Here is a 27,041-nt window from a genome sequence, read left to right as displayed (position 1 = left end):
ACGATGAAATACAGCATTAGGTGCATTTCATGATGTTGTGATAATATGATCTCATTATTGTATGCCATTTCATAACCATGCATTCATGCATACATGCATCATGTCATGTTTTCTAACATTCATTTTGTGCAGTCAAGATAGCTCCATACCAATAGACGGCCACTTTGTGGTTTTCTATATCATATATCATCAAAATGCACACGGGGGAGCTGATCTCCCTATACATGGCTGACGGTATCGAAGACCGCCCTCATAAACCCATGGTGTCCCACTTCATCTCAATTCCATACAAACAAGGCACAACAATTTCAAAGCACAAATAATCAAACAATTCATTCAACATAATGCACCAAAATAATCCTTAATGCACAAACATAAAAGTATAATCATATATTAATAATTAAATAAAATAATAATATATATAAAAAAATAAATAATAAGTTTTCTCCTTTATATATATATTTCCTTATAAAATAAATGATATGTGTATGCAATGATGATATGCACTATTTATTGTTACTCACAATGATAGAGAAAAGAAGAAGCTCCAGCTCAGATTTTGATATGGAGGAGCAATAGACGAGCCAAGACGATATAAAGAATTTAAGAATGCAAAGGAACTGAATTAGACAAAGGACTAATTCAAATGCAGAATTAAGGAATTAATCTAATAAATTTATCAGCATATCTATTTGCTATAACTAAACTAAATTCTACAGAAATTTCGGTAAAACCTCTCCTAAAGTATGTATATTCATATATTCCTTTGTCTAACGCACTGGGTAAGTAATACTGTCACTATAGCCTAAGTGATTACCATTATCAATTCATATCATCTTCTCATTTCTTTTCTTTTACCTAGTAGTAAAAAATAATTTATTATTATTTTTCATATATATATATATATATAACATACACCCTTTGCATGCTAAGGGTGTATGTTATGTATATATGATATATGATATGATCATCATGCCAAAGCATGAAGCCTGCGATTAAAATTAAAAATAAATCCCTTCTTAAAATTTTAAGTACATATTAAGAATATAATTGATTGTCACTCATTATTATAGCATGAAAACCAAAGCTCTCTTACAATTAGTTTGTTGGGAAAATCCAAGGTCAATTGTAACCGGACATGTTTAATGCTATTAAATAAATTGAACAATGATTTTACTTAACTAACTTATATGATTTGGATGAGAAAACTCATGATCATATAAGATTAGGAGAAAGGTTAGGTGAAACATATTTTATATGTTTAGACAAAGAGTTGTCACTTAACTAATATAAGAGTCACATAAAGATGTGATTGATAAACTATGTTATCTACCTTAATTAATTCAATATAACTTGTTGGGAAAATCCAAGGTTATTTGGGTTAATTGAACCCTACTAGAAGATCCAAATGCTAGATTTCTCAAATTAATAGAAAGGGCTATTAATTTGAAAAAAATAGTGGGAGACCTAAATTAAAATTAAAGACCTTATTTAATTTAATATTGCATGAAATTAATACTTGATATCTTTATATTTGTATATCAATTATCACCATGAGTAATAATCTATGCCTGCGTAGTATACTTGTTACTAATAAACTAATTGGACCAAACTTTATTAACTAGTATCGTAATCTGAGAATCGTTCTCAAGTAAGAGAAGAGGTTATATGCCCTTAATAAAAACAAATGTGATATTCTCGCTAATGATGCTACTAAAGAAGATAGGAATAACTACGCTCGTCATACTAATGATGATGAGCAGGCTACGTGTCTGATGTTAGCTAGCATGAGTCCTCAACTTCAAAAGCAACATGAGAATATGGATTCTTACACTATTATCTTGCATCTTAGGTTTAACTCCCAAGGTAAGTCTAAGAGGTATGAGACCTCTAAGGAACTGTTCCGCGGTAAAATGGTGGAAGGCTCTTCAATTCATGTTCACGTTCTGAAGATGATTGGCTATATTGAAAAATTGGGCCAATTGGGTATTGCCATGGACCATGAGCTGAGTATTGACTTAGTCTTACAGTCCTTACTACCCATATATTCACATTTTATTTTAAATTTTAATACGAACAAGCTGGATGCTTTTGAATTTTAATACGAACAATTTGGATGCTTCCTTACCTAAGTTGCTTGGTATGCTTACCACTGCTGAAAGAGCCCTTAAGAATGATACAGCTCCTATGCTTCTAGTTCAGTCTTCTAAGGTTAAGAAAAAGCCCAAGAAGAAGTAGAATAAGAAGAAGGCACCGAAGTCTAATGGAGGTGTGACTAAAGAAGAGGGTACCTACCACCATTATGGTAAAGAGGCCACTAGAGGAGGAACTGTAATGAATATCTCGTGACTGTGAAAGTAAAGAAGCTTGTTGAAGCTTCTGCTTCAGGTATGTTTATGATTGAAATTTATCTTTCTACTTTTAGTTTTAGTTCTAGGGTATTAGATACCTAATATGATTATCATATTAATAATAACATGCAAGAACTAAAGAAAAGTAGAAAATTAAGGAAAGATGGACCTACATGTGGCCAGTGGATCAAAGGTTCCTGCATTAGCTGTAGGAATATATTTTGACTTAGCATTAGAATTAAATAATTGTTATATTATTTCAGTAGTTAGTAGAAACATCATTTCAGTTTCGTATTAAGTTTTGAATAATGGATTCGAATTTGATTATTGAGAACAACGGTTGTTCTTTTTATAATAAAAATATTTTTATAGAACTGGAATCAATATAGATGATTTATATAATATTTCTATTAATAGACTCCTCATCAACATAAACAAAAAGAAACCTCAAATAGAAAATAAAACTTATCATATCTTTAGAATTGTAGACTTGGTCACATTAATAAAACAAGAATCACTAAGTCACATAAAAAGGTTATTTTGAACCTTTTTTATTATGAATCATATAAAACTTGTGAATTCTGTTTAATAGGTAAAACGACTAGAACACCCTTTACGTGAAAAGGTGAAAGGTCAAAAGAATTATTGGATCTGATACATTCAGATGTATATGGACCAATTACTGCCCAGCCTATAAGTGGATATGAATGTTTCATTATATTTATTAATGACTACACTAAATATGGTTGTGTGTATATGTAACGAAACACAAATCTAAATTTTGAAAAGTTCAAGGAATTCAAAAATGAAGTTGAGAAACTAACTAAAAGGTATTAAAACACTTTGATTCGATCGAGGCAAAAAAATACTTAAATGTTTCGAGATTATCTATTAGAAAATGTGAATAGTACCTTATTAGATATAGTACGATCCCTGATGAGTGTTGCAGAATTACCTTCATCCTTTTAAGGATATGCCCTTAATAATGCGATATACCTTCTAAATAGAGTTTCACCCAAATCTGTTGATAAGATTCCATATAAGATGTGGGCCAACACGCCTATGTGACGCATTTGGGATCTAAAAAACCATGAGCTAAATCAGATAAATGTAAGCTTATGGGATATCCAAAAGAAATTATTGGATATTATTTCTACCATCCTGTTGAGAGACAAATGTTTATCTCAAAACATGTTACCATTTTAGAAAAGGAATTTATCTTTAAAGGAAGCAGTGGGAGCCAGGTAGAACTTGAAAAGTGCAAGAACTTCAAACATACATTAAAGATCGAACTAGAACAAAAGATTATTACATTAGATGAACAGTCAAAGTACATTGGTTAAGAATCACCGCGTAAATCTGTTAGGATGAGTTGTACTCCTATAAAGGTTGGACCTTCTTTTGGAGATCCGAACCTAGCAAATATAAGAGAGAAATGTTTGACATTTTACTTGCAATTGCAACATACTATGATTATGTAATTTGTCATATTGATGTCAAAGACTGCATTCTTAAATGGAAATTTAATTATGGTGTGTATATGACATAACCTGCTGATTTAGAACTAAAAGAATTTTCTAATATAGTATGCAGAATACGAACATCTATTGATAGACTTAAGCAAGCCTTGGCGTAATGGGAACATTCGCTTTAATGAAAATAATCAAACAGTTTGATATCATTAAAAATATGGGTGAACTTTGTGTGTATAAGAAGGTTAGTGGAAGCGAAATCGTATTTCTTATATTGTATGTTCATAACATATTAATAATAAGAAGTTACATTCTACTACTCTAAAAGTTTAGTCATCCAAGAACTTCTCCATTTTAGAAGTGGCTTCATACTTGGTATTAAAATCTATAAGGATAGATTTGATAGGCTGCTAGGATTATCTGAATCCACATATGTTGATAAAGTGCTAAAACAGTTTAGCGTGGAGGAATCCAAAAGAGGATACCTACCTATATATCAATCTAATCTAGATGAAAGTCATTAGACTGCTGTTAAAACTATCCTTAAGTATTTAAAAAAATAAGGATACTTTTCGGTTATGGAGAAACTAATGAACTAAGAATTCATGGATACATTGATGTCATGGAATAAAATACAGGGGTAATTGGCTTTAGTGTAAGTGGGAGGTCATTAGTTATATGCCTTATAGCCCATTTGATTGGTTATATTTGGATATAATATTTCATATAATAAATATTTTATTATTAATAAAAGACATTTATTTATCTTTTATATTCTATTTATTGAATCTCGATAAAAGATAAAGTCAATGAGATAATACTACTTTGCGATTTAAATTATAATGTGGTTATAATTATGAGTTTTATTTTGCATTAAAGCAATGTCTCTAAATATTCTGTCTCTAAATATTCTTAGTCAATGTTCTCTTCATTATTGGAAGATATTAGAGTTGCTTAGACCGATACATATAATGTTCTTTCTTTAGGAAAGCAGTTTGTTCTCATAAGCTGAAATATATGTGATATCTAGAACTAATATGTAGGTGCTTATTATTTGAATAAATCCACTGAATTGACCTGCATGAGAATTTCATATGGAGATTTATCTGTGTCTATAGAATACTCAAGTGATGGTTGTGTAAGTGATGCTTTGACTTGAAATTACTAAGTTATCTTGTACGGGGTTGATTGTGTTTTGATTCTTCATTCGCATTATTTATTCATGAATAATAAACAATGCTTAATTGGACATAGTAGGAACTGTAGGGAGACACTTATGTAATTAAGAGAGGATTCATCACCTTAGGTAAATCAGAAAAAATATTCTAATTATTCTCTATTATTATTGATTAAGAAATCCTTGCACAAGGTGGAATGAAATTAGCAAATTAGATTTGGAATTTCATTCAAATGATTAATGGTTAAGATTAAGAGAACTAACATGATTTAGTAAAGTGGACACACTTCATGCCTAATTACTAAATTAGAACATAAATGATGAAGTGATATTATTTATACTGATAAATCATGCACTGAAACATTAAGTCAAACCACTTTGACTTTCCAAATATTTGGATAGTCATGACATATTGCTAGACAATTACTTAACCTTCAAATATTAATTAATTAATTTAATTTATATTTGTTGCCAATATATTTATAACCTAGAAGGTCACACACATAAGAATGGATATGAGAAAGTGAAAACGAGAAATTGAATCAAGTATGACTTGATTACAAATAAGTTTTGGGACATTAAGGACAAAATCGTAATTCATATTTAATTACTATTTTACCTAAATTATTAACTATTCACTTAATTGATTTATGTCTAAAATTTATTAAGATAAATTTTAGATTAAATAAACCTAATATTTTAAGTATGATTTATTTATTTAAATAGTTAAATAAATAAATATAATTAATGAAATTGAAAATCCTATAACTATATGTATTATGATTTATTTATTTATTTGTTTAAATAAACATAAACATATATATTTTAGTTATAATTTATTTATTTAAAATATTTAAATAATTAATTATAATTTATTTATTTATGACCTAAGGTTTTCATATATAAGGTTTAAGAGACAGTATAACAGACGGTTGTTGCTCATAGCCACAAACTAAACATAGAGCATAATCTAAAATAGTTTTAGAATTTTTTTAGTGTCCATTCATGTGGATACTACTAGAGACTGGATACTTAGACGGCTCGTGATTACGACAACCTGGCCGCATAGATCGAATTTTCTAAGAATCTGCAAAAGAGGTATTCTTCTAAATAATTTTATTATTTTAATCGTTTAAACGGATCCATATTGGTAATGCGATCCTAGCTAATCAACAAGTACTCTTGCAAATCAACAAGGAGAATCTAGCAGAAAGTATGCAATCATGGAAGTACTCGTCAATCCCTTAAATCCCCATGTACTCTTGAAGAGAGAAAGCAAGGAATTTAAAACAAAGAATCAGAAACTTACCTTCAAGTACTCTTGAAAACAACTCTGAAATTCTTGGCGCGATTAATCTTGTAGAACTCACAATCTTAATTACTAAGGTTAATTTGGTTCTGTTCATACAATGATGAAGAACACGGTCCGTTCTTGAAAGAACAAAGAAAAACGTTTTGTTTTGATTAATCTTGATGTTGGCTGCCGTGCAGCTCTTACAAAATAATATGAATACCCTAAGCTAAACCTAATTTAGCTATTAACTTAAGCTAGTCTAGGCCTAAACTGTAACGCCCCATTTTTTTCCTGTGTTTTAATAGTAGTTTACCGGTCTGTGAATAGTACCACCGGTCCGGAAGTTGGTATTATTTTTGGTCCGAAAAATTACTATTTATGTTTTATATTTTATTTAACATTTTTGGAGCATGTATGCATGGTTTTTATGGGTAGAAAGTAAGTAAGGAATATTTTTGGAGAATTTAGATACTTAGTGAATAGTGAATTATGGTGTTATATTAAGTAAGGAAATTTGAGCAATTATTTTTTTTTATGGAGGAAAATTGAGGAATTATTTTTATGGAATAAATTAGAGACTTTTGTGGAGATAAATAATATTTTGAATGAATTTAATTGGAGAATATTTGGAGAGAAGACCAAAATACCCTCCAATTTGGAGAAAAGACCAAAATACCCCCTTAGTTGCTTTAATAAAGCAACTATCAATTATTGAGCACCAACTTTTGCCTTCTTCTTCTCCATACACGTTTCCTTCTTCTCCTTCTTCTTCTTCTTCTTCTTCTTCTTTTTCATTTTCTTCAATTCCTACTTAGTAAACACCCATCCAACTTGATTTAAGGCATAAATCTTAGAGAGTGAAGCTAGAGAAGTAATCTTTGGTGACTAATTTCAAGGAATTTGGTGATTTTCCTACTTGGGTCAAGTAAGTGATTTTATGATAAGTGAATTATTTTTGGATTTAGAGTTGTCTTTTAGCATATACATGCTTAATCATGCTCCAATTACTTCTTTTCTTTGTTTTCTTTGTTTGATTTTGAGTTTCTTCCATGTAGAGGGTGGAGAGCCTTCTAATAAGGATAAAGGCAAGACCAAGGCTTGAGAAGCTTTGATTAAAGCTTGTTAAAGCTTGTTTTGAAGGTTAGTGTTCATAAACACACTTACCTTACTCAAATTTTGATTTTGTGCCTTTATGCTATTATGTGTATATTTTGAGATTTTGTATGAAATGATTGGTTTGTTGAATTTTGGTTGCCATTACATGCTCTTGGATGATGTTTGATGAGTATTTATGTTGTGGTAGACATTTCTACCTTGTATCTTTGTGGTTCATGTTCCTTTCATGGCTCAAGTAAACTGAATTTGGGAAAAACGAGATTTTGAGTGAGATTTAGGACCATTTTTCGGTCCTTTCTAGTTTCCATTTGTGTCTGAGTCCTTCATAAAAGTTTTAGGTCTATCTCTTAGCTTTCCACCCCATCCTCTTGTGTCCAATTTGGAGATATATAACTCAACTTATGGCTGAAACACCCAAACTGACTCTGTTTGTGTCGGGCCACATGCATCACTGACTTTAGTGTAAGAATTAATCTCAAATAATTCAATAATAACCTAGATCGTGCAAACCACTAGATTCAACAAAATAGATTGAATAAGAAAAGGTTGCGTACCTGACATCGTTGTTCGTCGATCTTGATGTATAGAATTAGGTTTGCAGCCTTCCAGAGAATTGAAGAATCGATTTTGCAGAAGCAGTACGAAAGGAACGTAAAACTGAATCGTATTCAACTCCTCTGGGGACCACGACCTTTATATACCTGTAGGGTTAGTACAATTCCTATTTCGGTCCTTTAACGAAATAGGAATTATATAATGGTCTCTACACTTAATATCTATAATTAGTTGATACCTCAATAGTCAATTATTCACAATCAAGACCACATTTGAAATTGACTTTACAATTGGACTGCTGTACATATTTAATTTTACATATTAAGCCCACAATAGAAAATTAAATCCAACAATCTCCCACTTGGGCGAACATATGTTAAATAAAATACATACACCAAAATGAGCTCAACAAACGCAGTCATACAAGGTATCCAAAAACAATCTCGTCCATTAGTTATATTGATAAAGAGCTGAAGAAACATTCGCCATAGATCTCATGACTAAGTTCATCATCAACTACATTACCAATACCCCTAAATGACATAGATTCATTATAGAAGTGTAGCATGAAAACTACATGTAATGTGATCATCATGTCTGTTTCCAACTGGTCACCAACAAAAGTGAGATCAAGCAAAACAATAATAATAATACAGAGTGTAACCATCAACCAAAATGAGTACTCAACAAAATTTCATAATAAAACATATCCAAATTAAAATAGAGCATTCAAAAAACATAATGTATGCATAAAGAGCAAACTCCCACTAAAACTAGACAGTCTCAAACAAAACGATACCCATATGAGCGGTGTGCTCATGGAAAACTTTCGGTATCACTGCCTTTGTAAGCGGATCCGCAATCATAGAGTTTGTTCCAATATGCTCTAAGGATATCTGTCCACTCTGTACCCTCTCCTTCACAGCCAAGAACTTAATCTCAATGTGTTTTGATCGAGAAGAGCTCCTGTTGTTGTTGGAGAATAAAACGGCTGACTTGCTGTCACAATACAACTTCAGTGGTCTTTCTATTCCACCTACTACACGCAGCCTAGTGACAAGGTTTCTCAGCCAAATAGCTTGATTGGATGCCTCATAAGATGCTACAAATTCAGCTTCCATGGTGGAGGTTGCCACTAGAGTTTGTTTCACACTCTTCCAAGAAATAGCACCGCCAGCCAATAGAAAAACGTAGCCAGATGTGGATTTTCTACTATCTTGGCATCCAGCGAAATCAGAATCAGTATACCCAATGATCTCAAGCTGATCTGATCTCCTATATGTGAGCATATGTCCCTTAGTCCTCTGAAGATATCTCATGACTCTTTTGGCTGCTTTCCAATGATCCATTCCTGGATTGCTGAGATATCTACCTAACATGCCAACTATAAAAGAAATGTCTGGACGAGTACAAACTTGAACATACATAAGACTTCCTACAGCTGACGCATAAGGAACCTTTTGCATTTCCTGAATTTCAAGTTCACTCTTTGGACATTGTTGATTACTAAATTTATCACCTTTTGCAATAGGGGTATCCAATGGTCTAGAATTCTGCATACTAAATCTCTTGAGCACTTTATCAATATAGCTCTTTTGTGATAATCCAAGAATACCTCGAGAACGGTCTCGATGTATCTGAATCCCTAAAACAAAAGAAGCTTCACCTAAATCTTTCATCTCAAAATGCTTTGAAAGAAAAACTTTGGTTTCATGTAGCAAGACTTTACAATTAGTAGCAAGAAGTATGTCATCCACATATAAGACCAAAAAGATAAACCTACTCCCACTGAACTTATGGTACACACAATTTTCAACAGTATTTGCCTCAAAGCCAAACGAGACAATTACTTGGTTGAATTTAAAGTACCATTGACGAGAAGCTTGCTTGAGTCCATAAATGGATTTCTTTAATTTGCATACCAGATGTTTTGGATCTCCAATTATAAAACTTTCTGGTTGCACCATATATATTGTTTCATCAATGTCGCCATTGAGAAACGCAGTCTTAACATCCATTTGATGAAGCTCAAGATCAAGATTTGCAACTAAGGCCATGATTGTCCTAAAAGAATCCTTCGAAGAAACTGGAGAGAAGGTTTCTTTATAGTCAATCCCTTCCTTTTGAGTAAAGCCTTTTGCTACAAGACGTGCTTTATATCTCTCCACATTACCTTGAGAATCCCTTTTGGTTTTAAATATCCATTTGCAACCAATGGGTTTCTTTCCTTCAGGTAATTGAACAAGATCCCAAACTTGATTGTCTTGCATAGACTTATACTCTTCGTTCATTACCTCAATCCACTTATGAGAGTCAGAACTCTGCATGGCATGATAGAAACTAACTGGATCATCATCTATCATGTCTACAGTATCCTCATGTTCCTGAAGAAACACTATATAATCATCTGGAATAGCACTTCTTCTCTCCCTAGTAGATCTCCTCAAAGGCATTTGAACAGACTCTAATTCTTGAGGTTGTTGAATTTGTTCTTGAGGAAGAATAGCATTGTCTTGAATTGGATCTTGAATAGGGACAGGAGCAACTGGAGTCTGTACGCTATCAGAAACAACAAAAGGAATGAGAACCGAATCATCCTTACTTGGTTCCTCTTCAAAGACAATGTTTCTTTCTTTATTTCTCCCTCCAAAATCAACATCCTCAAAAAATGTTGCAATTCTCGTTTCAAAAAAAGTTCTGGAAGTAGGATTATAAAACTTGTAACCCCTAGACCGCTCAGAATATCCAACAAAGTAGCTGCTGATAGTTTTGGAGTCCAGTTTTGTTTCATTCGGCTTGTAAGGCCTTACTTCAGCTGGACATCCCCAAACATGAAGATGCTTTAGACTAGGCTTACGTCCAGTCCAAAGTTCATAAGGTGTTTTAGCAACTGCTTTAGATGGAATCCTATTGAGAAGATAAGCTGCTGTCTTTAACGCTTCACCCCACAGAGACTCTGGTAAAGTAGAATGACTAATCATACTCCTTACCATATCCATAAGAGTCCTATTACGTCTCTCAGATACACCATTCATGCTGGGAGTACCAGGCATTGTATATTGAGGGACAATTCCACATTCCTGTAGGAAAAGCGCAAAAGGTCCAGGACGTTGTTCGCCTGAACCGTCATATTTACCATAATATTCACCACCACGGTCAGATCGAACAGATTTAATCTTCTTTCCTAGTTGATTTTCAACTTCGGCTTTATAAGATTTAAACACGTCCAAAGACTCAGATTTTTCATGAATGAGATATAAGTAACCATAACGAGAATAGTCATCAATGAATGATATAAAATATCTTTGGCCATTTCTAGTTGCAATATGGAATGGACCGCAAATATCTGTATGAATCAGTTCTAAAACATTGGATGACCGAATGGCACCTAGTCTCTTTTGTTTAGTCTGTTTTCCTTTAATACACTCAATACAAGAATCCAAACCTGTGTAATCAAGTGTATCTAAGATACCATCAGAAACAAGACGCTCAATTCTTGATTTGGATACATGACCCAAACGTCTATGCCAAAGTACAGCTGAGTTATCAATATTCAACTTTCTTTTGGTACCTCTTGTAGTAACATGCAGGGATTCATGATAACTAGTATCAATGTCTAACATATATAGATTATCACATTCATTCAAGCAACCAGTACCCAAAACTTTTGAATTCATAGATAAAGTGAATACACTGTCTCCAAAAGAACAATGAAAACCAGATTTGTCCAAAAAGGAAACAGAAATCAAATTCCTTCTAAAAGAGGGAATAACAAAAGTATCTATAAGATCCAAAAAATAACCAGTACTTAAACATAATCTAAAATGTCCAATTGCCTCTACTTCAACCGGATCGCCATTTCCTACATAGACGTATCTTTCACCGTCAGTTGGCTTTCTGTAGTTGAGGCAGCCCTGCAATGAAACACTTATATGAGCGGTAGCACCAGAATCCATCCAATAAGTGTTTTTAGGAGCTGAAGTTAAATTAACTTCACAACAGACTAAAACAAGGTACTTACCCCTCTTTGCAAGCCAAATAGCAAATTTAGGACAGTCCTTTCTCAAGTGATCCGTCTTTCCACAAAAGAAGCATTTTGGCACATAAGGCTTCTTTTGTACTGGATCTACAGCAGTAGCAGCAGCAGGTTTCTCAATAGCCTTTTCAACAGTCTTTGCAAAAGGCCTCTTTCTTTTCTTGTTCTTACCCTTCCCAGCTGAAGAAACAAAATGAGCACTCTCTCTTTTGTTAGAATTCATCTTTTCCTCCTCATCAACACAATGAGAAATGAGCTCGTTAAGAGTCCATTTATTCGGCTGACAATTATAGGAAGTCCTAATTTGTCCATACTGAGAAGGAAGAGAATTCATAACCATATGGACTAAAAGGTCATCTGGTAAAGCCATACCCAGCGCCTTCAGTCTCTTTGCAATCTGAGACATGCTAAGAATATGCTCCCGAACACCACCATTGCCAGCAAACTTCATGGAGGTTAATTTTCCTAAAAGTGTTCCCACTTCGGCTTTGTCATTCTTGACATAAGCCCTCTCCAGCTCGGCAAGATAGTTTTGAGCATTGTTCTTTTCAGCTGAGACAGAGTCTCGAACATGTTCTGGGACTCCTTTCTGCATGATCATTAGACCTAAGCGATTAGAACGCTCCCACTTCTCATACTGAACCGTTTGAACATCAGTGCTCGTATCAGTAAGAGGAGCAGGTTCGTCCATCCTGAATGCAAGATCCAAATCCATACAGCCCAGAAAGATCATAATATCTGATTTCCAAGACTCAAAATTTGATCCCTCAAGTTTAGGGACACAATCAGGATTAAATGACATGTTAGCTGACATCAGAGAAAATAAACAAATAGATAAGTATAAGCTCACAATCCACAAATGAAACAATTCACATAAGTAGAGATTAAAAATGGAAATAAGATACAGACACAACATTAATATTCTCATCTTTGGATGTAAAACATTAACTTGCAATTAGTATCTCAATGCAGCAATCAAATATTGATCACATAGTCCTGACAAATAATAAATCTTCCTTTGGGCCGATATATCATTGTCATGGAAAATAATCAAACAATTATCATATATTTATTGCCAAACATGTATTCAAAACTCAGCCAGATAGCAACCTTCCTTTGGGCCGATTAACTATCCGCAACGAATTCTAATACACCTGTCTAATATTCTAAAATAAATCAATTCAAGCAATAGAGGTCACTTTGGTGACTTATTGATCAAATCAATTTATTTTAACAAATATCAAACACAATAGGGACTTAATCACTCCAAAATTTAATCTCAAGTCGACAAATTAAATCATTTAATTGTAATTAAAACAAAACAATTGCAATTAAATGAATTGATTGTCTAAATATTTAATAATCTAAAATTATTTAGTCCAAAAAAAAAATTTATAATCTAGTCTTTAAGTCACTAAATTAGAGACTAAGTTATAAAATTGGACTAAATAAATTTGAATAAATAAAGTTTGGGGTCTAAACGAAAGAAAATAGAAATTTAAGGGCCTAATTCGAAAAACAGAAGATTAGGGGCCTAATCTGAAGTTACAGAAAATTTAGGGACCTAATCTAAAGTTACAGAAAATTTAGGGACCTAATCTGAAGTTACAGAAAATTAAAGGACCTAATCTGAAGTTACAGAAAATTAAGGGACCAATATGAAATTACAGAAAATTAAGGGACTAATACGAAAAAAACATAAAATTAGGGATCTAATATGAAATTTTCCAGGGACCTAACTGTTATTTTCCATCCCTAACCTAAAAAACAAAACGATAAGGGACGGAAAATAACAGGTTCCAGCCCATTTCCGCCGCCAACAATGGAGGTTTTTTTTTTTTTTTTTTTTTTTAACAAGATCCAGCCAGCAAAGAAAAAAAAAAATACCAAACGAACAATTAATCGTTAATGGCGTTAGTTCAAAACCTCTTACCTGTTCTTGGGAATCCGAAGAACAGTGAGAACAAAAATATATATATACATTTTTTTTTTTATTAAACAAAACCCTCAATCTATAAACAGTAGGGTAAACAAATAAATAAATAAAAAATACGAAAAACCAATCTAAAATCTAGCAATTATGCACAAGGCTCTGATACCACTTGTAAGAATTAATCTCAAATAATTCAATAATAACCTAGATCGTGCAAACCACTAGATTCAACAAAATAGATTGAATAAGAAAAGGTTGCGTACCTGACATCGTTGTTCGTCGATCTTGATGTATAGAATTAGGTTTGCAGCCTTCCAGAGAATTGAAGAATCGATTTTGCGGAAGCAGTACGAAAGGAACGTAAAACTGAATCGTATTCAACTCCTCTGGGGACCACGACCTTTATATACCTGTAGGGTTAGTACAATTCCTATTTCGGTCCTTTAACGAAATAGGAATTATATAATGGTCTCTACACTTAATATCTATAATTAGTTGATACCTCAATAGTCAATTATTCACAATCAAGACCACATTTGAAATTGACTTTACAATTGGACTGCTGTACATATTTAATTTTACATATTAAGCCCACAATAGAAAATTAAATCCAACATTTAGTGCCCATTTTGACCACTATAATGACAGGATTAGGTTATGAGTTCTTCATAAAAGTTGTTTCCCTGTGTCTTGAGAATTCTCTCGTTCTGGATTGGTTTAATTTGAGTGTGGGGTTTAGTAGGAATTCAAGAAACAATGGACTTGGTTCTGCTGAATCAGGTCTGGTCTGTCAGTCTGTGTTCCTAGCTTTGTTTTGTTATCTTCCATATTGATCTGGGCTGTGATCCCTTCATAACATTTGTAGGATTTTGTCTTATCTTTCTAACGACTCTAATTTCATTTAATTTGGAGACCCATAGCTTCGGTTATGTTTTAAAAACACAGCAAAGGTCCATGTTATTTTTATGCTGGAAATTTTCTATGTTAAGTCATTTTGTTTAAGTATGAGAATTTTTATGAATTACTTAAGTTTAAATTAAGTTTTTATTATGAGAAGACTAAAGAAAATGAATTTTATGAGAAATGTTTTTGGGCTCTAATATACTTGGTGTGGATTTGATGTATGATTTGATTTTATTATGTATGATGAGCATGCTCGGCATTTGATGCCATTATGATAAGAAGCTATGATCATATGCTAGGCACGTGGGTGTCTTATGTTAGGGCGGACGCGCTCTATATGTTATGAAAAGGTTGGCGACCTAAGGCCATTATGAATAAGCTATGAAAACTTATCTGCTTCTTTTTTTCCTAAGTGTATGTGAGCCCTTATACAATATTTTTAAGGAAGTGAAATAAATGAGATCACATTATGTTAATAACTCTTAATTTACCACAACTTATTTATGATATCAAATGAATTTCTAAAGCATGATGTGCTGGTGTGTATATGTACTGCATGTTCAAATTTAATGATTTTATGTATATAAATGATTGTTTTTAAGTATGTTGTCATCACAACATTGGTTTGTTGTGTTTTATGAGCACCACTGAGTTTTATACTCAGCGCGTTGATTTTATCACGCGCAGGTTGGAGATTGTGCTTGCTGCTTAAAGACCTGAAGAGTAGCATCAGAGTTGAAGAGATCTTTTGGTAGTTGATTAGTATTTTATGTAACTAAAAATTATGGCATGTATAAGTATTACATTTTTGGAGACTGTATTATTTCATTTATAACTTAAGCATGTTATTGTAAATTATTTTGGTGTATATATATTGGGAGATAAACTTGGACTTATTTAATGGTTAGAACATTAGAAGTTGATATATTTAAATGAATGTATTGAAGTGATGAATATTATAATGTTATTGAGGAACTATGGAGTTATGAAATTATAGAAGTGCTATTGTGTTGTTATTGGAGTTTGATGGGGTTTGGAGTTTGAATTTGGGAGTGCTTTGTATTCATATGTTTGGCAACTTCTATTTTTAGGGGAAACTCTTGCAGTTTTTCTATACGATTCTCCCAAATCATTTTCAAAACAGAATACTATTACTTGCTAAACTTGTGAATACTAAGTCACTTCTAATTTATAATATGATTGTTTGATTTATATGTAGGTTAGGACGGTGCCTCCGGCACTGAATGTGGCATCCACTGTCGGGTCTTTCGGGATCGGGCGGCGGGTGTTACATTTAGTGGTATCAGAGCATAGGTTTAGGCGGTTCTCGGACTATATGCATATATACGCATTTATCTATTTTGAAGTGAGAGTATGAGTAATTTAAGTTAAATACATGCCATATTGATTTGGTTTGGAACTTCTCTCTTATGCGAACCTTTTGGTCTTTGTAGGAGTTGAGTGATGTCTCAACATCTGTCAGATGAGGAGGTGGATAGTTATGTCCCTCCTATTGGTGGTATTCCTGTTGGTGATGCCGCTAGTGGTGCTGTGGGTTCTGATGCAGAGCACGCCTCGAGGGTGGGGCAAGCTGCTGCAGGTCCTGCTGGGCCTAATCAGGATACATTTGTTCAGCAGTTAGTTGCTACTTTGAGGCAGGCAGCAGGAGCTGTTCCCCAGGCTCCAGTTGCTCCAGCCCCTGTTCCAGTTCGTCCCCCTATTGAGAAACTGAGGAAATATGGAGCTGTTGAGTTTATGGGTAGAAAGGATGATGTGGCTTCTGCAGCAGAGTATTGGCTCCAGTCTGTGGAGAGGATATTGGAGCAGATGCAGTGCTCACCTGTAGACAGTTTGGTTTGTGCCACTTCCTTATTGAGAGAGGAAGCTTACCAGTGGTGGGATACTGTATCACGGACAGTTAGTGCTGAGCAGAGGACTTGGGACTTCTTTCTTTCTGAGTTCAGATAGAAATATATTAGGGAGCTTTACATTGACCAACGTAAAGCAGAGTTTTTAGCATTAAAATAGGGCAGAATGTCTGTGGCTGAATATGAGAGAGAGTTCATCCGATTGAGCAGGTATGCTACGGAGATGATTCCTACTGAGTCTGATAGATGCAAGCGCTTCAGGAAAGGCTTGCATGATGAATATCGCATGCATTTGGTTGCTCATCCTCATACATCATTGTCTTCCCTAGTGAAGGCAGCTTTAGAGCTTGAGGAAGTGAGGAATGAACAGCAAGTTAGGAGGCAACGGAGTCAGCAGGGTCAACAAAAGAGGGTTCAGGGTATGGTATCTGGACAGACTTCTGGGGCTCAGTCTAGTAGTAAGAGGCACAGAGGTCCATCACATACCTGGTCTAGACCTATTCAGAGACATGGACAGGGTACTCATGGCAGAGTAGCTCCACAGACCACATCTGTTGCTAGTGGTGGAGGTGCTACATGGATTGATATTCCGCCATGTCCTCAGTGTGGAAAGAAGCATTCCGGGGTTTGTAGGAGATTTTCTGGGGCATGCTTTCGATGTGGGTCTACAGAGCATTTACTTCGAGACTGCCTTATGACTTTGGCTAGTGCAGCTCTGCAGGTAGGGAGGTCGGCTCCTTATGTTTCGAGAGGCAGAGGCAGAGGCCGTGGTGATACAAGAGGCACTGGGAGTCAAAGGCCAGTTTCAGAGACAGTGGAAAAACTTGAGTCCAGAGCACCTGCTAGAGCGTATGCTATCCGGACTAGGGAGGAGCAGGATGCCCCAGACGTTATCATTGGTACATTCTCTCTCTTTGATATTTCTGTATATGCTTTGATTGATCCTGGCTCTACTCATTCATATTTAGGCATACATGTGGGTAGATTGGGTAATATGCATGCTGATATGTTAGAGCATAGTATTGAGGTTACTAATCCCTTAGGTCATAGTGTCATAGTTAATCGGGTGTATACAGATTGATCATTGGTAATCTATGGCCATGTGTTTCTGGGAGATCTAATAGAGTTGCCTTTCCGGGAGTTTGATGTGATCTTGGGTATGGATTGGTTATCTAGACATGGAGTTATGATTGATTGTAGACTTAAGAGGATTACACTCCAGACTTCATCTGGTGAGGAGATTGTAGTTGTGGGTGAGAGGTAGGATTACCTCTCTAATGTTATTTCTGCTTCTACTGCTAGAAGATTGATCCAGCATGGTTGTGAGGCCTACTTAGCCAATGTACTTGCTCCAGAGTCAGAATCTCCTAGTGTCCATGATATACCCACAGTATGTGATTTTCCGGATGTGTTTCCAGAGGAGTTGCCTAGTTTACCTCCTGAGAGAGAGGTTGAATTTGGTATTGAGGTTATGCCTGGTACTGCACCGATATCCATTGCTCCATATCGGATGGCGCCTGCTGAGTTGAAAGAGTTGAAGATACAGATTCAGGAATTGCTTGATAAGGGGTTTATTCGTCCTAGTGTATCTCCGTGGGGTGCTCCAGTATTGTTTGTAAAGAAGAAGGATGGATCACTTAGATTGTGTATTGATTACAGACAACTTAACAAAGTTACTGTGAAGAATCGGTATCCATTGCCTCGGATAGATGATTTGTTTGATCAGTTGAGAGGAGCTAGTGTATTCTCGAAGATAGATCTGAGATCAGGTTATCATCAGCTAAGGGTGAAGGCATCAGATGTACCTAAGACTGCTTTCAGGACACACTACGGTCACTATGAGTTCTTGGTAATGCCGTTTGGTTTGACTAACGCTCCTACAGTGTTCATGGATTTGATGAACCGGATCTTTCATCCTTATTTAGATCAGTTTGTGGTTGTGTTCATTGATGACATCTTGGTATATTCTCGGACTAGAGAGGATCATGATCACCATTTGAGAATTGTACTTCAGATATTGAGAGAGAGACAGTTGTATGCTAAGCTGAGTAAGTGTGAATTCTGGTTGTCTGAGATTGCTTTCTTGGGTCACATTATTTCTGTTGAGGGTATTAGAGTTGATCCGAAGAAGATAGAGGCAGTGCTTGAATGGAAGCCACCTAAGAATGTGACAGAGATTCAGAGTTTCTTAGGATTGGCTGGTTATTATAGAAGATTTGTCAAGGGATTTTCTCTCATTGCGGCTCCTTTGACTAGACTTCTTCAAAAAGATGTCAGATTCGAGGGGAATGATAAATGTCAGAATAGTTTTGAGAAGCTGAAGACGATGCTTACTGAGGCTCCAGTGTTGACACAGCCAGTTTCGGGTAGACCGTATGATGTGTATAGTGATGCTTCACATAATGGATTGGGTTGTGTGCTTATGCAGGAGGGTAAGGTAGTTGCTTATGCTTCTAGACAGCTTAAACCACACGAGAAGAACTACCCTACGCATGATTTGGAGTTAGCAGCTATAGTCTTCGCTTTGAAGATTTGGAGGCATTACTTGTATGGTGAGAAATGTCATCTGTATACGGATCATAAGAGTCTCAAGTATCTGCTTACTCAAAAGGAGCTTAATCTGAGACAGCGTAGATGGTTAGAGCTACTTAAGGACTATGACTTCACCATTGATTACCATCCGGGTAAAGCTAATGTGGTAGCAGATGCACTTAGTAGGAAGTCCTTGGTTGCTTTACGTGCTATGAATATGCGATTATCTGTAGCTAGTAATGGTGCACTCGTGGCAGAGCTTATGATTAGACCTAGTCTACTTCAGCAGATTCGAGATGCACAGAAGGATGATGAGACAATTGCCTTATGGAAAGACCTAGTCAGAGATGGAAGGAAAAAGAGATTTATGATTAAAGATGACGACTGCTTGTACTTTGGGGATCGGATTTGTGTGCCTAAAATTTCAGAGCTGAGGAAGAGTATCTTAAAAGAAGCTCATAGTAGTCCCTATGCTATGCATCCTGGCAGTAATAAGATGTATCAGGATTTGAAATCACAGTATTGGTGGCCGACGATGAAGAGGGATATCACAAATTATGTGTCGAGGTGTTTGACGTGCCAGCAAGTGAAAGCAGAGCACCAGTTTCCTTCTGGTTTGTTACACCCTACTTCTATTCCAGAGTGGAAATGGGATAAGGTTACTATGGATTTTGTGACTGGATTGCCTTTAACTCCTAAAAAGAAAGATGCTGTGTAACACCCCTTCCCGGTCCACCCGTAAACCCGAATGAACCGAGTCGAGATGTCACAAAACTGGTTGACTGTATGGTCTGATATGCTGAAAACATACTGTATATTGAATATAATAACATGCTGGTACTTTTTACAAAAAATAATGTAATTTACAAAACATGATACAAGTTTACAAAATGAAATGGGCCCAACTGTGTGCCCTGTACATGCCATATAAAAAAAAAAACAAAATGAGTTTCTACCCTGAAGACCGAGTCTTCTACAGATGAACTGCAGCAGTTGTATGCGGACTCTCTATGGACCAGTCTCAAAACCTGCGAGTTAAACAGGTAACTCGCTGAGCAAATAATGCTCAGTGGATATCTCAACAAATAAAGAAACAATTAAACACATACATATATAGAAAGAACCATGGAAACATATATGGCACATATAAGTTCACACATTATGATACTTTCATAATATCTTGATTATCTTTTGTACTGTTTATAATCCTGTATAATTCATGAAATGTTATGTCAAGATATCTGAATGGCTCCATAAGGTTATAGTGAAACCGAAGTGATAAGATAAACTGTATGAAACTGGGTGAAACTGTATGCTATAGGCCCCGAACCGGATTCGCCTACGCCAATATTGTCCGTTTTGGTGCCCCTAACCGGATTCGCACCGCACGGTTTAATCATATCCACTCAACGGCCTGTAGCCGGAGTTCCAAATTGTATGGGGCGCAGATCTGCTATTCTATGTCGCGACATAGCCTTATCTACATGGTTTCTGCCTAACCTCAATGGAGCTTAAGATTAGCATGTCAACAATGTAACACAATAGCACATAAATGGTTCCACAACGTCATAGTTCATCATATTGATTTGATTTCACACCATATGAATGCTTGTATGTTGTTTTAATCCATGTTCTTATGTTGTATTTTTGTTGTAAAATGATTGGATGCATGCATGTTGAGCAAAGGAATGTGATTACATAGCAAATGAAAGGCAAAAGAGGGTCACAGCACAAGTCGCGACCGCGTATGTGAAAGTCGCGAGCGCGACTTGTGCACCCTGAGAGTCAGTGTGTTTCTGGCTGAAGTCGCGACCGCGCAGCACAAGTCGCGAGCGCGCTTGTGTGATTCGCGAGCGCGAGATGCGCACACTGAGAGTCAGAGAGCTTCTGGCCAAACTCGCGACCGCGCATGTGAAAGTCGCGAGCGCGAGTTGTGCCATTTGAGAGTCAGAGAGTTTTTGGCCAAAGTCGCGACCGCGCATGTGATCCTCGCGAGCGCGAGTTGTGCAATTGAGAGTCAGAGAGCTACCTGACTCAAGTCGCGAGCGCGCAATAGGAAATCGCGAGCGCGACTTGCTTTCCAGTATGCGCGAGCGCGCGACGTGATTCCAGATTGTGCAGTCTGTGTTCTTTTGGCCATAACTCTCAATATACAACTTCAAATTGAATGATTCAAAAGCCCATGTAAAGCTAACACGGAAAGGAACAAATAACTCTTCTATGACAAGTCCTAATTCCATCATTATATGGGTTCAAAATCAAGATGAAGTTGCTGGTAACATTTCCAGCAAACTCTGTTTCCGCTTCATATATTCATCCCCTGTTTTCACATCATTTCCAGTACTTCCACCCAACAACAAGCAACATATCATCTCATGAGCAACACTCCACATAATTTTTCATGCAAAGAACATGGGAAATAACAAGAGATATCAAACCTGTCTTGCCACAAAGCTGGGGCTCTGTTTTAACTTCTCTTTTCTGCTACCTTGGAACTTTCTTCTCCTATACACAAGAATTCTCATAACTCATCTCCAATATAACTCAATTAAAGAGTGAATAACATATAACTTCAAGGAATTCTACTTACTTGGAGTGGACTTAGTGATTAACGTGCATGAAACTTGCAAGGAAACGGGAGGGAAAGTAAGAAGAGAATATGAAAATGGGAAAGTGAGCTGATAAGAACGGGTAGACTCTAGAAGAAGTGATTTGGCTGTGTAAACTCTCTAATTGGTACTTCAAATATACAAAGGCTACAACTTACTACCCAAGCTATATGTTTGGAGGCAAACAAGTCCTAAACTTTCCATGCAAATAAGTCCACTTATCATCCATTCTACCCCAACCAGGTTTGGTTCAACCCGACTCAACTCAAAAGGATGTTACATGCTGTATGGGTAATAGTTGACAGATTAACTAAGTCAACACACTTTCTTCCTGTTAGGACCGACTTCACCATGGAGCAATATGCAGAGCTTTATATAGATGAGATAGTGAGATTACACGGGGTTCCTTCTTCCATCATTTCAGATAGAGATCCGAGATTTACTTCTAGATTTTGGAAGAAGCTACATGAGGCCCTGGGTACTAAGCTGAATTTCAGCACAGCTTTTCATCCTCAGACAGATGGTCAGTCAAAGCGGGTTATTCAGATTTTGGAGGATATGTTAAGAGCTTGTGCTATTGAGTTTGAGGGCAGTTGGGAGAAGTACATTCGACTTGTAGAATTTGCCTACAATAACAGTTATCAGTTGAGTATTCAGATGGCCCCTTTTGAAGCACTATATGGTAGGAGATGTAGGACTCCACTGTGTTGGTCAGAATTGAGTGAGGGCAAGATGTAGGTCCAGATTTGATTTGGGATACAGAGGAAAAGGTCAGAATTATCAGAGATAGATTGAAAGCAGCTTCAGATCGTCAGAAATCTTATGCGGATTTGAAGAGGAAGGATATAGAGTATGCAGTGGGAGATAAGGTTTTCCTTAAGGTATCTCCGTGGAAAAAGATATTGCGATTTGGAAGAAAGGGTAAGCTTAGTCCTAGGTTCATTGGTCCATATGAGATCATTGAGCGTGTGGGTCCATTAGCCTATAGACTAGCTTTACCACCAGACCTGGATAGGATACATAATGTTTTCCACGTATCTATGTTGAGGAGGTATCGGTCCGACCCATCACATGTAATATCAGTGGAATCTATGACTATAGAGCCAGATTTAACTTATGAGGAAGAGCCAGTGAGGATACTTGCTAGGGAAATTAAGGAACTAAGAAATAAGAGAATTCCATTGGTAAAGGTTCTTTGGAGAAACCATAAGACCGAAGAAGCTACCTGGGAAAGTGAAGAGATTATGAGACAACAACATCCTCAGTTGTTTAATTCAGGTGAATTTCGAGGACGAAATTCTTTAAGGGGGGGAGAATTGTAACGCCCCATTTTTTTCCTGTGTTTTAATAGTAGTTTACCGGTCTGTCAATAGTACCACCGGTCCGAAAGTTGGTATTATTTTTGGTCCGAAAAATTATTATTTATGTTTTATATTTTATTTAACATTTTTGGAGCATGTATGCATGGTTTTTATGGGTAGAAAGTAAGTAAGGAATATTTTTGGAGAATTTAGATACTTAGTGAATAGTGAATTATGGTGTTATATTAAGTAAGGAAATTTGAGCAATTATTTTTTTTTATGGAGGAAAATTGAGGAATTATTTTTATGGAATAAATTAGAGACTTTTGTGGAGATAAATAATATTTTGAAGGAATTTAATTGGAGAATATTTGGAGAGAAGACCAAAATACCCTCCAATTTGGGGAAAAGACCAAAATACCCCCTTAGTTGCTTTAATAAAGCAACTATCAATTATTGAGCACCAACTTTTGCCTTCTTCTTTTCCATACACGTTTCCTTCTTCTCCTTCTTCTTCTTCTTCTTCTTCTTCTTCATTTTCTTCAATTCCTACTTAGTAAACACCCATCCAACTTGATTTAAGGCATAAATCTTAGAGAGTGAAGCTAGAGAAGTAATCTTTGGTGACTAATTTCAAGGAATTTGGTGATTTTCCTACTTGGGTCAAGTAAGTGATTTTATGATAAGTGAATTATTTTTGGATTTAGAGTTGTCTTTTAGCATATACATGCTTAATCATGCTCCAATTACTTCTTTTCTTTGTTTTCTTTGTTTGATTTTGAGTTTCTTCCATGTAGAGGGTGGAGAGCCTTCTAATAAGGATAAAGGCAAGACCAAGGCTTGAGAAGCTTTGATTAAAGCTTGTTAAAGCTTGTTTTGAAGGTTAGTGTTCATAAACACACTTACCTTACTCAAATTTTGATTTTGTGCCTTTATGCTATTATGTGTATATTTTGAGATTTTGTATGAAATGATTGGTTTGTTGAATTTTGGTTGCCATTACATGCTCTTGGATGATATTTGATGAGTATTTATGTTGTGGTAGACATTTCTACCTTGTATCTTTGTGGTTCATGTTCCTTTCATGGCTCAAGTAAACTGAATTTGGGAAAAACGAGATTTTGAGAGAGATTTAGGACCCTTTTTCGGTCCTTTATAGTTTCCATTTGTGTCTGAGTCCTTCATAAAAGTTGTAGGTATATCTCTTAGCTTTCCAACCCATCCTCTTGTGTCCAATTTGGAGATATATAACTCAACTTATGGCTGAAACACCCAAACTGACTCTGTTTGTGTCGGGCCACATGCATCACTGACTTTAGTGCCCATTTTGACCACTATAATGACAGGATTAGGTTATGAGTTCTTCATAAAAGTTGTTTCCCTGTGTCTTGAGAATTCTCTCGTTCTGGATTGGTTTAATTTGAGTGTGGGGTTTAGTAGGAATTCAAGAAACAATGGACTTGGTTCTGCTGAATCAGGTCTGGTCTGTCAGTCTGTGTTCCTAGCTTTGTTTTGTTATCTTCCATATTGATCTGGGCTGTGATCCCTTCATAACATTTGTAGTATTTTGTCTTATCTTTCTAACGACTCTAATTTCATTTAATTTGGAGACCCATAGCTCCGGTTATGTTTTAAAAACACAGCAAAGGTCCATGTTATTTTTATGCTGGAAATTTTCTATGTTAAGTCATTTTGTTTAAGTATGAGAATTTTTATGAATTACTTAAGTTTAAATTAAGTTTTTATTATGAGAAGATTAAAGAAAATGAATTTTATGAGAAATGTTTTTGGGCTCTAATATACTTGGTGTGGATTTGATGCATGATTTGATTTTATTATGTATGATGAGCATGCTCGGCATTTGATGCCATTATGATAAGAAGCTATGATCATATGCTAGGCACGTGGGTGTCTTATGTTAGGGCGGACGCGCTCTATATGTTATGAAAAGTTTGGCGACCTAAGGCCATTATGAATAAGCTATGAAAACTTATCTGCTTCTTTTTCTCCTAAGTGTATGTGAGCCCTTATACAATATTTTTAAGGAAGTGAAATAAATGAGATCACATTATGTTAATAACTCTTAATTTACCACAACTTATTTATGATATCAAATGAATTTCTAAAGCATGATGTGTTGGTGTGTATATGTACTGCATGTTCAAATTTAATGATTTTATGTATATAAATGATTGTTTTTAAGTATGTTGTCATCACAACATTGGTTTGTTGTGTTTTATGAGCACCACTGAGTTTTATACTCAGCGCGTTGATTTTATCACGCGCAGGTTGGAGATTGTGCTTGCTGCTTAAAGACCTAAAGAGTAGCATCAGAGTTGAAGAGATCTTTTGGTAGTTGATTAGTATTTTATGTAACTAAAAATTATGGCATGTATAAGTATTACATTTTTGGAGACTGTATTATTTCATTTATAACTTAAGCATGTTATTGTAAATTATTTTGGTGTATATATATTGAGAGATAAACTTGGACTTATTTAATGGTTAGAACATTAGAAGTTGATATATTTAAATGAATGTATTGAAGTGATGAATATTATAATGTTATTGAGGAACTATGGAGTTATGAAATTATAGAAGTACTATTGTGTTGTTATTGGAGTTTGATGGGGTTTGGAGTTTGAATTTGGGAGTGCTTTGTATTCATATGTTTGGCAACTTCTATTTTTAGGGGAAACTCTTGCAGTTTTTCTGTACGATTCTCCCAAATCATTTTCAAAATAGAATACTATTACTTGCAAAACTTGTGAATACTAAGTCACTTCTAATTCATAATATGATTGTTTGATTTATATGTAGGTTAGGATGGTGCCTCCGGCACCGAATGTGGCATCCACCGTCGGGTCTTTCGGGATCGGGCGACGGGTGTTACATAAACCTAATATGGCCCAATGGGCTTAATTAAATACAAAGCCCAAGCTAACTAATTAAAACAAGCATGACTTAAAAACTAATCTAGGGCTTGCCCAACTCTGGAAAATAAGCCCAACTAGCCTTACACTAATTATTAAGTCTATTAAAAGAATTTAAACAAAACAGGACAAATGGGCCAGAGGCCCTACACAACCCATACTTAAGCTCATAATGAAATAACATCCTCCTAAATTTGCCTAAGTATAGAACATGTAAAATGCATCAATGGGCAGCCTCTTTGCACACCTCAAGCACCATAACAAACTTTGGTGCTTCTTCAAGTTCAATCTCACATCTTACATAACTATGATCTTGAAGCTCCAATATGATTTGTTCTTGAGCAAATGCATTCAAGGCTGCTCATAGCTTGGTTGCACGAGCTCTTTTGATTGGCCAAGCAAGTAGAGCTAGAGGATCCTTCATCTGGCTCCCTTGATCCGTACCATAGAAAAGCACGCAAAACATGATTCATTAATTGCATGAAAGTACTAGGTGCATTAGTTAAACCAAATGGCATAACCATCCACTCATATAAACCATATTTAGTCTTAAAGGCAGTTTTCCATTCATCACCTAATTTCATCCTAATTTGATGATATCCACTCATTAAATCAATTTTCGAAAAGTATGCAGTTCATCTAACATATCATCTAGCCCAGGAATTGGATGGCGATACTTAACTGTGATTTTGTTGACAGCTTGGTAGTCAACACACATCCTCCAAGAACCGTCCTTCTTAGGCACAAGTAATACAGGAACTGCTCATGGGCTTATACTCTCCCTCCCAAATCCCTTAGACAACAGGTCATCAACCTGGCGCTGCAACTCTTTAGTCTCCATGGGGTTGCTCCTATAAGCTGGCCTATTAGGAATTGTAGCTCCAGGCACGAAGTCAATCTGAAGCTCAATGCCTCTTAAGGGTGGCAGTCCGCTAGGCATTTCATCAGGAAACACATCAGA

At 35.6% G+C, this 27,041-nt stretch overlaps 1 long non-coding RNA gene across 1 annotated transcript; it reads left to right on the top strand.

The window, feature by feature from the left end:
* The first annotated feature begins 23,642 nt into the window (after nucleotides 1-23,642).
* LOC149493256 (uncharacterized) lies at nucleotides 23,643-25,715 on the top strand. The gene is made up of 3 exons (XR_016322819.1): nucleotides 23,643-23,814; nucleotides 23,945-24,029; nucleotides 25,436-25,715. It is a non-coding gene; the product is annotated as an uncharacterized LOC149493256 (long non-coding RNA).
* The last annotated feature ends 1,326 nt before the right edge of the window (nucleotides 25,716-27,041 follow it).

Source organism: Jatropha curcas, chromosome 10 (assembly GCF_041381405.1).
Source record: "Jatropha curcas cultivar XTBG-Jc1 chromosome 10, XTBG_Jcur_1.0, whole genome shotgun sequence".
NCBI lineage: Eukaryota > Viridiplantae > Streptophyta > Magnoliopsida > Malpighiales > Euphorbiaceae > Jatropha > Jatropha curcas.
The sequence above is the reverse complement of the archived record's forward strand: the minus strand, read 5'-3'. Positions and strand labels throughout refer to the sequence as shown.